This window comes from Bos taurus, chromosome 7 (genome assembly GCF_002263795.3).
Source record: "Bos taurus isolate L1 Dominette 01449 registration number 42190680 breed Hereford chromosome 7, ARS-UCD2.0, whole genome shotgun sequence".
In the NCBI taxonomy this organism is placed as follows: domain Eukaryota; kingdom Metazoa; phylum Chordata; class Mammalia; order Artiodactyla; family Bovidae; genus Bos; species Bos taurus.
Genome location: NC_037334.1, coordinates 69,576,149 through 69,588,598, shown reverse-complemented (window position 1 = coordinate 69,588,598; position 12,450 = coordinate 69,576,149). Strand labels below are relative to the sequence as shown.

The window sequence follows — 12,450 nt, the reverse complement described above, 5'->3', positions numbered from 1 at the left end:
CTGCAAGCCCCTAGCACAAAGCCAGAACATAGGTGTCCAGTGAATATCTGTTATGTGTGTTGTTGGAGTTGTATTTAATGCTACTTGACTGTGGATCATATTTGTTTCGTACAAATGGCTTGAGTTAGGCCTCCTGGTTTGTTTTTGCCTGTTTTTACTTGATCAATCTCAGCTTCTTTTCTGGATAGTAGATGAAGCTGTTCCTCAAAGAAGCTTGCTGCTGCTGCTGCTGCTGCTAAGTCGCTTCAGTCGTGTCCGACTCTGTGCGACCCCATAGACGGCAGCCCACCAGGCTCCGTCGTCCCTGGGATTCTCCAGGCAAGAACACTGGAGCGGGTTGCCATTTCCTTCTCCAATGCATGAAAGTGAAAAGTGAAAGTGAAGTCGCTCAGTCGTGTCTGACTCTTAGCAACCCTATGGACTGCAGCCCACCAGGCTCCTCTGTCCATGGGATTCTCCAGGCAAGAGTACTGGAGTGGGGTGCCACCGCCTTCTCCGCAAAGAAGCTTAAGTCAGTAAAAACATATGTGAAAGGATCTCATCCAGTTTCATTGAAGGAAATTTGCTAAAACTTTTTCCCTCTAACCTCCTTGCTATCAGGACCCATTTATAAAGCAGAGGGCTATAGCTACAAAGGAATTAGTCAGGTTTCCTCTTTTCTTGAGAGGATAAAAATTTAGTTTCTGAATAGAGTAAGCTATATGATGTTTTCACTGCCTATTCTGGGAAGGACAAGTCTATACCACCTAATGACTAGCATTTCCTCTAGGTTTTATTTTCTTGGAGCCTTTCACAGCAGCTGGCAACAGCTGTAGGGAGAGGACTAGCAGGTTAGCTGCCTCCAGACACAGTGGAGAGAGAAGGAACCACAGAAATAGAGCACAGGAGTCACTTTTAGGGGATCATTCTCCAATTTTCTGCCAAAGTGTTTTTGGTCAAGACAATTAATGGTAACTGGCTCATAACAACACTAGAAAAGAGTGAAGGTAGTTATTGTGAGGATAAAGAAATGCATTATGGGAAGGCAGGAGACTGTAAACAGCCAGGACTCAGAAAAGTAAGAAACAAGGTACCTTTGGGGTTTGACCTCTTAACACACACTATCCGCCTCTCTCTCTTTTTCTCTTCTTTCTCCATAACCCCCTCTCTAGAAAATAGCTTGTGCGTGATTTCTGCTTGAACATACCTATCATGTTTCTCTCTTCATACATTAATAGTTTAATTCTAGCTCCTACTGCTAACTGGAAACTGATTCTTTGTTTCTCAACTCAAAATCCCCAAAAGAGGAATTGGATTTGTCCTGCTTGTTTTATCTGGGACAAACTCCAATAACAAGTCATAGGTTATTGGCAAGCCCATAACAATGCTCACTTTGCCTCTTGTCCAATCAGTGTGGTAGGAGTGAGAATGAAGAGTGAGTTCCAAGGCATAAAACATAGACATGCCAACTGAGGAGAGGGTGATGGCAAAATTTCTTAAGAAAGCAATATAGATGGTACAAACAACCCAAATATCAACTGCTCTAATCCTCTCCCAACAGGGGAAGGCAGCTGGTGTCTAAGGATGCAGAAATTTAAGTCTTTCTAAGACAGTTGTATCAGAGTCTTTGCCTCACTGTTTCTGTGAAGGCTGACCACTCCCATCCACCAGCATCTGTGACTCTCTGCCTGGGACTTTGGTGGTCATAGACATACACTCAAGGCAAGCCAGAGGTGCCTGGGAGCTGATGGCACCAGAAGCAGCATTCAATTAATGACAAGTTGGAATTGGTAAATACCCCAGATGCTCTGGTTTTTAGGTCACACCATCCTGAGGTGCGTTCTACCCTTTCCCAGAGGTCCAGAGTATGACTGAGCCACGGCAACCCACAGAGTTAGGCTGCTCAATGACAACACTCTATACTGGCTTCCTCCCTTCCTAGTCTCACTTCTCTACTCTACTGCCTGTTCCTCTGAGATTCACACATCCTAGACCAGGGCATGCTTCTTAAAAGCTCAACCTATGAAAAAGGTTTTCCAGATTTAAGAGTTCAAACCAACACTTTCTTCGGACAATGTGATCCCTCTGTGTCATGGTCTCCTTACCCTATTCTATGAATCACCACAAACACTTAAGAATGGCAAGGCAAAATTCACAAATTTTTCATTTCCTACAGTAAGATATGTTTGCTCTGTGAATATCATTACACAACTGGTTCACTCCTAGATCTGCTGTACTTGTGGAACAGGTTGTATTCCAGAAATAAAAACAATAACTTAAGCCAATTTAAGGAATGGACAAGGTGGTCAGTCTCAGAAATATGTCATAGTCATAGTCAGAAAAACTCAGTCAATAACCAAAAAGGTAATTTAAAAACAACACAATTTCTTCAAATGGACAGGTACACTAGGTCCATACTTTAGAACTAACATCAGCATCATAAAGATAACAATTCTGCCCAAGTTAATGTAATAAATTTAATGCAATCCAAATAAAAATTATCAGCAGTATTTTTTAACTATTTTATACAGAAAAATAAATAAAACTAGCCAGAAAAAAAAAACTCATTAAAAAAAATAATGAGAGCAAATTAGCCCTCCCAGATATTAAAATGTGATATAAAGGTACATTAATTAAAGCAACATAATACTAGCCCATAAATATACATGAAATATCCCAGGAAGACCCCAAAACATACAGGAAATTAATATATGATAAAGATGCATTATTAAAGAGATGGTGTTCATAGAATAGATAGCCAGTTAGAAGAGAATTGAATCCATTCCTCTAATCTTAAAACAAAATACATTACAGATGCAGTGAACATTTAAATATAAAAACTGAAAACCACAAAATTATTAGGAAAAAAATAGAAGAAATTTTTGTACAATCTTGATACGGGAAAGCCTTCTAAGCATAATATATAAGTCAGAGTCATGAAACAGAAGATTTACCAATTTGACTATTTTTAAAATAAAAAATTTAAAAATTTCCACAGCAAAAATTTCCATAAGCAAAGTAAAAGGAATACATTAAAAAATGGGGTAGAAGACTTCCCTGGTTGTGCAGTGGATAAGAATCTGCCTGCCAATGCAGGGGATACAGGTTCGGTCCCTGGTCTGGGAAGATGCTACATGCCTCAGAGCAACTAAGCCCGTGCACCACAACCACTGAGCCCACACTCTAGAGCACACAAGCTGCAACTACGTGCCTACCTGCCACCACTACTGAAGCCTGTGCACCTAGAACTTGTGCTCCACAACGGAAGAAGCCACCACAATGATAGACCGGTGCATGGCAATAAAGAGTAGCCCCCTCTCACTGTAGCTAAAGAAAGCCCATGCAAAGCAATGAAGATCCAGCACAGCAAAATATTTAAAAATAAATAATTTTTTTTTTTTTAAATGGGGAAGAGACACGCCTGGTGGTCCAGTGGTTAAGAATCTACCTGCAATGCAGAGGAGATGGATTCTATCCCTGGAGGGAACTAAGATCCAACATGCTGCAGAGCAAGTAAGCCTGTGTGCCAGAACTACAGAGCCTGCATTCTGGAGTCCGTGAGCCACAGTTATTGAAGCCCATGTGTCCTCAATGCCTCTGATCCATAACAAGAGAACCCACCACGACTGGAAGCACTCACACCACAACTAGAGAGGACCCCCTGCGCACCTCAACTAGAGAAAGCCTATGCACAGCAATGAAGAGCCCAGGAGCAGTCAAATAATAATAATAATAATTAAATTAAATTAAAAATTTAAAAATTCTTAAATGAGGTCGATTTTTACAATTTGTATCATAAATGGCTTGGTTCCCTAGCATATAAAACCCCCTAGAAATTATTATACAAAATTAACAACCCAATATTTGCCAATAGATGTGCAAAAGACAAGTAGATAGTCCACAGAAAAGGAAGTCCAAATATTCTTAAAATATGATTAGTTACAATCATGATTAGTCTAAAAGAAAAACACACTCCTATATGACTCTCTTGTATGACTTTAACACTACTCTACTATACCCACACTTCTAACATCAAATGTGTGGGTTCTCCCAAACATTTGAGTTTGGAAAGCAATTCTTCCACCCCAGTTTAGTGTCTTACAATTTCTGACACTATCTACCGTGTGTGTGTGTGTGTTCGCAAGTGTGCTAGTCATTCAGTCATGTCTGACTCTGCAGCCCCATGGACTGTAGCCCACTAGGCTCCTCTGTCCATGTAATTGTCCAGGCAAGAATACTGGAGTAGTTTGCCTTTCCCTTCTCCAGGGGATCTTCCCGACCCATGGATTGAACCCAGGTCTCCTGCATTGTAGGCAGATTCTTTACCGCCTGAGCCACCAGGGAAGTCCTGAGTTAGTGTCAAATCCCACAGTTAAGGGCTCAGTCTTACAGGACTTCAGACACCACTTCGTCATTTCAGATGCTAATGTCATTTGATCCACTGGCTATAAATCAGAGGTTTCCAAGAGTCCCTCCTTCAGTTCTACTAGTTTACTACAGAAGCTCACAAAATTCAGCAAAATTATTTACTTACTAGGTTACCAGTCTATTATAAAAAAATATCTAACTCAGGAACAGCCAGATGGAAGTTCCTGAGGACTGGACTGTCCTGTTTCTTCCATGGGACAAGAAATGGTGAAAGGGATGTAAAGCTTCTATGCTATCCCCCCCAGCACCTCCCTGTGTTCACCAATCCAGAAGCTCTCCAGACACCATTCTTTTAATTTTACTGAAGCTTCATTATGTAGGCATGATTAATTGATTCAATCTCATGGCCCTCTCCTTTCCAAGGGCATGGGGGGTGGGAAGAGATTTAAAGTTCCAATTCTCTAATTCTGGTTGAGTCCCCTGGCAACCAGGCCCTTCCTTATGGATTTTCCAAAAGTCACTTCATTAATACAAATTCAGGTGTGATTGAAAGCGTTTCATTATGAATATCAAAAGACACTTTCTATCACTCTGGAAATTCATAGGTTTCTAAAGTTTTGTGCCAGTAATAAAGAGGAACTAAAGAGCCTCTTGATGAGGGGGAAGGAGGAAAGTAAAAAAGCCAACTTAAAGTTCAATATTAATAAAACTAAGATCATGGCATCTGGCCCCATTACTTCATGGCAAATAGAAGGGGAAAAGATGGAAGCAGTGACAGACTTCCTCTTCTTGGACTCCAAAATCACTGCAGATGGCAACTGCAGCCATGAAATTAGAAGACGATTGTTTCTTGGCAGGGAAGCTATGACAAACCTAGACAGTATGTTAAAACCAAAGACACTGACTTTGCCAACAAAGGTCTGGTCTGTATAGTCAGGCTATGGTCTTTCCAGTAGTCATGTACAGATGTGAGAGCTGGACAATAAAGAAGGCAGAGCACCGAAGAATTGATGCTTTCAAACTGTGGTTCTGGAGAAGACTCTTGAGAGAGAGTCCCTTGGAAAGCAAGGAGATCAAACAGTCAGTCTTAAAGGAAATCAGCTCTGAATACTCTTTGCAAGGACTGATGCTGAAGGTGAAGCTCCGATACTCTGGCCACCTGATACAAACATCTGACTCATTGGAAAAGTCTCTGATCCTGGGAAAGAGTGAAGGCAGAAGGAGAAGAGGGTGACAGAAGATGAAATGTTTGGATGACATTACCAATTCTATAGACATCAACTTGGGCAAACTCTGGGAGATGGTGAGGGATAGGGAAGACTGATGTGCTGCAGTCCCTGGGGCTGCAAAGAGTCAGACATGACTGGCAACTGAACAATAACAACAATGAGGGACAAAGACCAAATACTATATAGATTTTATTATATATACTCCCTTACTCCTTGGAAGGAAAGTTACGACCAACCTAGATAGCATATTGAAAAGCAGAGACATTACTTTGTCAACAAAGGTCTGTCTAGTCAAGGCTATGGTTTTTCCAGTAGTCATGTATGGATGTGAGAGTTGGACTGTGAAGAAAGCTGAGCGCCGAAGAATTGATGCTTTTGAACTGTGGTGTTGAAGAAGACTCTTGAGAGTCCCTTGGACTGCAAGGAGATCCAACCAGTACATTCTAAAGGAGATCAGTCCTGGGTGTTTTTTGGAAGGAATGATGCTAAAGCTGAAACTCCAGTACTTTGGCCACCTCATGTAAAGAGCTGACTCATTGGAAAAGACTCTGATGCTGGGAGGGATTGGGGGCAGGAGGAGAAGGGGACAACAGAGGATGAGATGGCTGGATGGCATCACTGACTCGATGGAGATGGCTGGATGGCATCACTGACTCGATGGATGTGTGTCTGAGTGAACTCCGGGAGTTGGTGATGGACAGGGAGGCCTGGCGTGCTGTGATTCATGGGGTTACAAAGAGTCAGACAGGACTGAGTGACTGAACTGAACTGAACTATACTAAATCTTACTACTAATAAGGTAAGTACAATGAAAACTATAGTAAAATACCATTTTCACTTATCAAATTGGCCATATGGAAAATTTTGATATTACTGTGTTGACTGGGTGACAGACAATCCCATACACTACTAGTGCAAATAAGAAGGGGAATATCTACTAAAATTTTCAATGCACATTTCCTTTGACCCATCAAGTTCACTTTTATGGGCAATTCAGAACCCTCTCTAGAATAAGGGTCAGCAATTTTTTTTTTCTAAAAAAGCCAAAAAGTAAATATTTTAAGCTTTGGTGCATGGGGTCTCTGTCTCAATTACTCAACCTTTTAGTGTAGTGTGAAATCAGCCATACACATTGCATAAATGAATGAGCATGGCTTTCCAATATAACTTTATTTATACAAACAGCTATAGGTGGGATTTAGCCTGAAGGCCATAGTTTGCCAACTGCTGCTTCAGAGGCAATGGCATCCTACTCCAGTACTGTTGCCTGGAGAATCCCATGGACGGAGGAGCCTGGTAGGCTGCAGTCCATGGGGTCGCTAAGAGTCGGACATGACTGAGCGACTTCACTTTCACCTTTCACTTTAATGCATTGGAGAAGGAAATGGCAACCCACTCCAGTGTTCTTACCTGGAGAATCCCAGGGATGGGGGAGCCTGGTGGGCTGCTGTCTATGGGGTCACACAGAGTTGGACATGACTGAAGCGACTTAGCAGCAGCAGCAGCTTCAGAGGCAGTAGGTGCAGAAAGGCTGGGCACATCCTCATTGTGGCAGAAATCATTACTGTCCCCAAACTCCATTCCGTCCCCCTAGTAAAAGTCCTGCAGCCAGAATCTGGATATCCAGATTGCACTTCTCAACCCTATTGGGAGCTTGGTGATCACGTAACTAAGCTCTCAATGACGTGCGAGCAAAAATTCTGCTTCCACCTCTGGCTCATTTCCTTAGGCAAGATTTCTTAGGAAGAAATCTCCGTTCTTTTCCTCTTTCTCACTGGCTTTTGACAATGACCAGAATAGCATTAAAGCCATATACTGAAAATGGCAGAGTTACCGTCAACCAGAGTACCTGAATGACGAGAGCGGGGAGAGTGGCTCATGGTCCCACCCATAAGAGAAACTGTTTCAAACCTGGTCTGAAAGGCAAAACCATTTTGCTCATAACTTCTTTCTGAGAAGTTAGCATTCCTGATAAAATGCTTAAGCAATTTTCTGTGAACTTTAATGGGATTAAGGTTTGCTCTCAGAAACCAATTACCCACATGCCCAATTACCCACACAGTCAGTTGCCAGCTGTCAATCAAGGGTCTAGTGACCTTTAACCAGACTGTCTTTTCTTTCTGTGTCTAGTCTAACAATGATTATCTAACTGAACTTTCTTCCTATCAAATGTCCCTACCAATAGTAAATTTGGGAAGTGGCCTTTCTAGGGTCCATTTCCCTTCTGTGCCTAATCGTAATAAAATTTTGATACATGCTCACAGCTAAATTGCCTGAAAACTTCTCTTTAACACTTGGAACACTCACTTGGTGCTGTAACATGAATGAAAAATAAATTTATGTTTCTTTAATCCATTAAATTTTGGTCTCTATTTTTGCAGCCAAATCTACCCCAATACATTCACATTTTCTAAATTTGTTTAAATTCACTAAATGCTTGCTTTGTGTCAAAGACTATATTAAGCACTTTACATGTGTTGTATGTCACTAAACTCCACTTCTTTCTCATAATACCTACCACTAGGACTGGATGCCAGGCCAATGACTACCACCACTAATAACAATACTAGTAGCAGCAATAACAACAAAAATAGCTGTAGTTAATACTTATTGAATGCTTTCTATGAGCCAAGCACTGAGCAAAACTCTTTATATCTTATTCTTTAAAATGTTATGGGGATTCTTCTTGGAAAAAGCAAGCAACCAATCCAAGTTTTATCACTAGTGTTAAGTTAATCTCTTCAATAAATTAATTCACTATATTTAGAAAATGAAAGGAAACTTAATGCTTTCCTAAGAGTAAAGCTCAAGACAATAACCTTGGTTGAGGAAGATCCAGAGTAAATGAAGCTCCTCTTAAAAGAAATATGATTTCCCCAAAGCATATTAGCAACATTGGGACAGAAGTGGCGGTGGGATTTTTTGTTTTGTTTTGTTTTCCCCAAAGGAACATTATTTTTATAGGCTGAGAAGCACCATATACTTTTGCTCTTTAGGGCATTTTCACTGGTCCTTCCCAAGGCAAAAATTTGAAGGTGCTCTTAAAGACTTTTCTCCTAAATGCCCCTACCCTTCTGGAGAAATTTCATCCCCAAAGACTTGACTGTGTTTTAAACCAACCTCAGATTATAGGCATAAAAGGAAGAATTAGATTTTGATTTGAAGAATGGGCTAGGCTTGGAATCAGTTCATTTCAGTTCAGTTCAGTAGCTCAGTCATATCTGACTCTTTGTGACCCTACGGACTGCAGCACGCCAGGCCTCCCTGTCCATCACCAACTCCCAGAGTTTACTCAAACTTATGTCCATTGAGTTGGTGATGGCTTGGAATAATTTAAGAACTGATATTGTCGTATTGCACTTCAGTAGGGTTAAACGAATTTTTTGTTTTGTTTTTGCATTTGTGGTTATGCTAATGAGCCTATGGAGAGGTTCCGTTCTGCACATGCACACACACACGCACTCACCTCAGTCCTGAAGGAGTGGGATGTCCTCCCTAGAGAACCCTGTGGTCCTCTCAGGTGAACCAGTCTCCTAGGACTATGCAGAACACGTGTTTTCCAGTGACACATTCAGGCAGCAAGAAAGAAAGGGTTGGAACAATGTAGGAATGACCCCCTGGTGTCAAAAGAAGTCTGGCTGCCCCATCTGTCTTTTGAGAATAAGAAAAAATTCTTGAATTTGTAGACATTTTCAAGTTACAGAAACCTCAAGAGAAAGATATTTAGGGCCCCTGCATATGAGGAAGAGTTTCAGCAATATTAGAAAAAAAAAAATTCATCCACCTATACATCCATCCATTTATTTTACAAATAATTATTGAGGACTTACTATATGCCAGGAACCATTCAAAACTTAGGGGAGGGGGGAGAATCAGGGAAGTATTGGTCAAGGGTACCAAGTTTCAGTTGGGCAAGATGAGTAAGTCCTAGAGATCGACTGTACACCATAGTGCCTACTGTTAGCAACAATGTGTTGTGCAGAAAGGGCAGCTCTTCTAAGTGTTCCGTCACAGTCACCGCTCCCCGGCCAGTAGTGCCTACTGATTCCTCTCAGGTTTGTGGGTGCTGCTCTGAGCAGCCGTCACCCTTTATACCAGAAAGCTGGCAGGCACTGTGAGGAAAAAACAAAACAAGAAGAAAGTAGAGGAGGTGCTAGAGGAAGAGGAATATGTGGTGGAAAAAGTTCTAGACCGGCAAGTGGTAAAGGGCCAAGTGGAGTATCTCCTAAAGTGGAAGAGGGTCTCAGATGAGGACAACACATGGGAGCCGGGAGATAACCTGACTGCCCTGACCTCACTGCTGTTTCTGCAGTCACAGAAAACAGCACCCGAGACAGACAAACCAGATGGAGGCAAGTGCAAAGCTGATTCTGATTCAGACAATATGGGGGAGGAGAGCAAACCAAAGAAGAAGAAAAGAATCAGAAAAGTCACAAGGCTTTGCCTGGGGTTTGGAACCTGAATGGATTATTGGAACTACAGATTCCAGTGGAGAACTCATGTTCCTGATGAAATGGAAAAACTCTGATGAGGCTGACCTGGTCCCTGCCAAGGAAGCCAATGTCAAGTGCCCACAGGTTATCATATCCTTCTATGAGGAATGCTGAGGTGCCATTCTTATCCCTCAGAGGATGATGACAAAAAAAACAAGAATTAACTCTCTTGAATACCAGTGGCTGTCACATCTGACTGCAGGTTTCAAGTGGGGAAAGAAGGAGTTCTACTTGTCTCGACACCATAAAGATGGCTTGAGAAGATGTGCTTTGAAGAGAAACAGAAGGCTAAGTGCTTCAAAGTCGTTCCATGCCGTACAGTTTGCACATCCATCTTGGTGAAGAGGAAGAAGAATCAGTGTTTCAATGCAACTCATTCTGAACTTCACTAAGAAAAGCAAAGGGTCTTCTATGATGGACAAAACTTGTAGAGTGGGATGTAGGAGAGCAGGCGATACTGTAGATCTTCAAAGAGCATCTCCACAACCCACAGCCTTCTTCCCAAGAGGGTTAACTCTGCATTTTTTACAGCATAGAATGTGTGTAGTTTTTGGCTATTACTGGTGTATTGTGTGGGGTCAGTGGGATGGGGTGAGAAAGGAGACTGGAGTTAAGACCATTTTTGTTAAAATTTGAATAAACTGTGAAACTGTAAAAGGGAAAAAACAAATAATGATGATTGGGTTCTGTGTCCAGAATATTGTATCCTTTCAAAAAATGTCATTGGCCACCTAAATGAGGACTGTGAGAGACTGTTTAAAAGTTGTGAATGCCTAAAATGTAGAAGCCAAGGTATTCCCTGCCTGAGATTAATGCTGGTCCCAAAAAAAGACTAAGCTAGTTAGGAAGTTAACAAAGTTGCATTTGGGGGATGGAAACTGGTTGAGAAGGAAATTTAATATATAAAGGAGGTCGTGGGATGGGGTGGGAAAGAAGGGAGACTGGAGTTAAGATCATTTTTGTTAAAATTTGCAGAAACTGTGAAACAAAGGAAAAAACAAATAATGATGATCGCTCAGTAGTGTCTGACTCTTTGCGACCCCATGAACCGCAGCATGCCAGGCCTCTCTGTCCATCACCAACTCCCAGAGTCCACCCAAACCCATGTCCATTGTGTCCGTGATGCCATCCAACCATCTCATCCTCTGTCATCCCCTTCTCCCCCTGCCCTCAACCTTTCCCAGCATCAGGGTCTTTTACAATGAGTCAGCTCTCCATATCAGATGGCCAAAGTATTGGAGTTTCAGCTTCAACATCAGTCCCTCCAATGAACACCCAGGACTGATCTCCTTTAGGATGGACTGGTTGGATCTCCTTGTAGACCAAGGGACTCTCAAGAGTCTTCCCCAACACCACAGTTCAAAAGCATCAATTCTTCGGCGCTCAGCCTTCTTCACAGTCCAACTCTTACATCCATACATGATCACTGGAAAAACCATAGCCTTGACTAGACGGACCTTTGTTGGCAAAGTAATGTCTCTGCTTTTTAATATGCTGTCTAAGTTGGTCATAACTTTCCTTCCAAGGAGTAAGCGTCTTTTAATTTCATGGCTGCAATCACCATCTGCAGTTATTTTGGAGCCCCCAAAAATAAAGTCTGACACTGTTTCCACTGTTTGCCCATCTATTTGCCGTGAAACGACGGGACCAGATGCCATGATCTTAGTTTTCTGAATGTTGAGCTTTAAGCCAACTTTTTCACTCTCCTCTTTCACTTTCATCAAGAGGCTCTTTAGTTCTTCACTTTCTGCCATAAGGGCGGTGTCATCTGCATATTTGATATTTCTCCCAGCAATCTTGATTCCAGCTTGTGCTTCTTTCAGCTCAGCATTTCTCATGATGTACTCTACATATAAGTTAAATAAGCAGGGTGACAATATACAGTCCTTTTTCTATTTGGAATCAGTCTGTTGTTCCATGTCCAGTTCTAACTGTTGCTTCCTGACCTGCATACAAATTTCTCAAGAGGCAGGTCAGGTGGTCTGGTATTTCCATCTCTTTCAGAATTTTCCAGTTTATTGTGATCTACACAGTCAAAGGCTTTGGCATAGTCAATAAAGCAGAAATAGATGTTTTTCTGGAACTCTCTTGCTTTTTCTATGATCCAGAGGATGTTGGCAATTTGATTTCTGGTTCCTCTGCCTTTTCTAAAACCAGCTTGAACATCTGGAAGTTCAAGGTTCATGTATTGCTCAAGCCTGGCTTGGAGAATTTTGAGCATCACTTTACTAGCTTGTAAGATGAGTGCAATTGTATAGTAGTTTGAGCATTCTTTGGCATTGCCTTTCTTTGGGATTGGAATGAAAACTGACCTTTTCCAGTTCTGTCTTAGAGGAGCTAATTCTTGGAATTGACAAGACCCTTTCTTTTCCAATTATGAA

General features: G+C 41.6%; 1 protein-coding gene and 1 pseudogene across 8 annotated transcripts in view; one reads left to right on the top strand and one right to left on the bottom strand.

Annotated features, from left to right (window-relative positions):
* The window catches only part of LSM11 (LSM11, U7 small nuclear RNA associated), a 414,613-nt gene that overhangs the window by 154,951 nt on the left and 247,212 nt on the right, over positions 1-12,450 (bottom strand). The window lies entirely within an intron of this gene.
* Positions 9,493-10,525, top strand: LOC785534 (chromobox protein homolog 1-like; annotated as a pseudogene).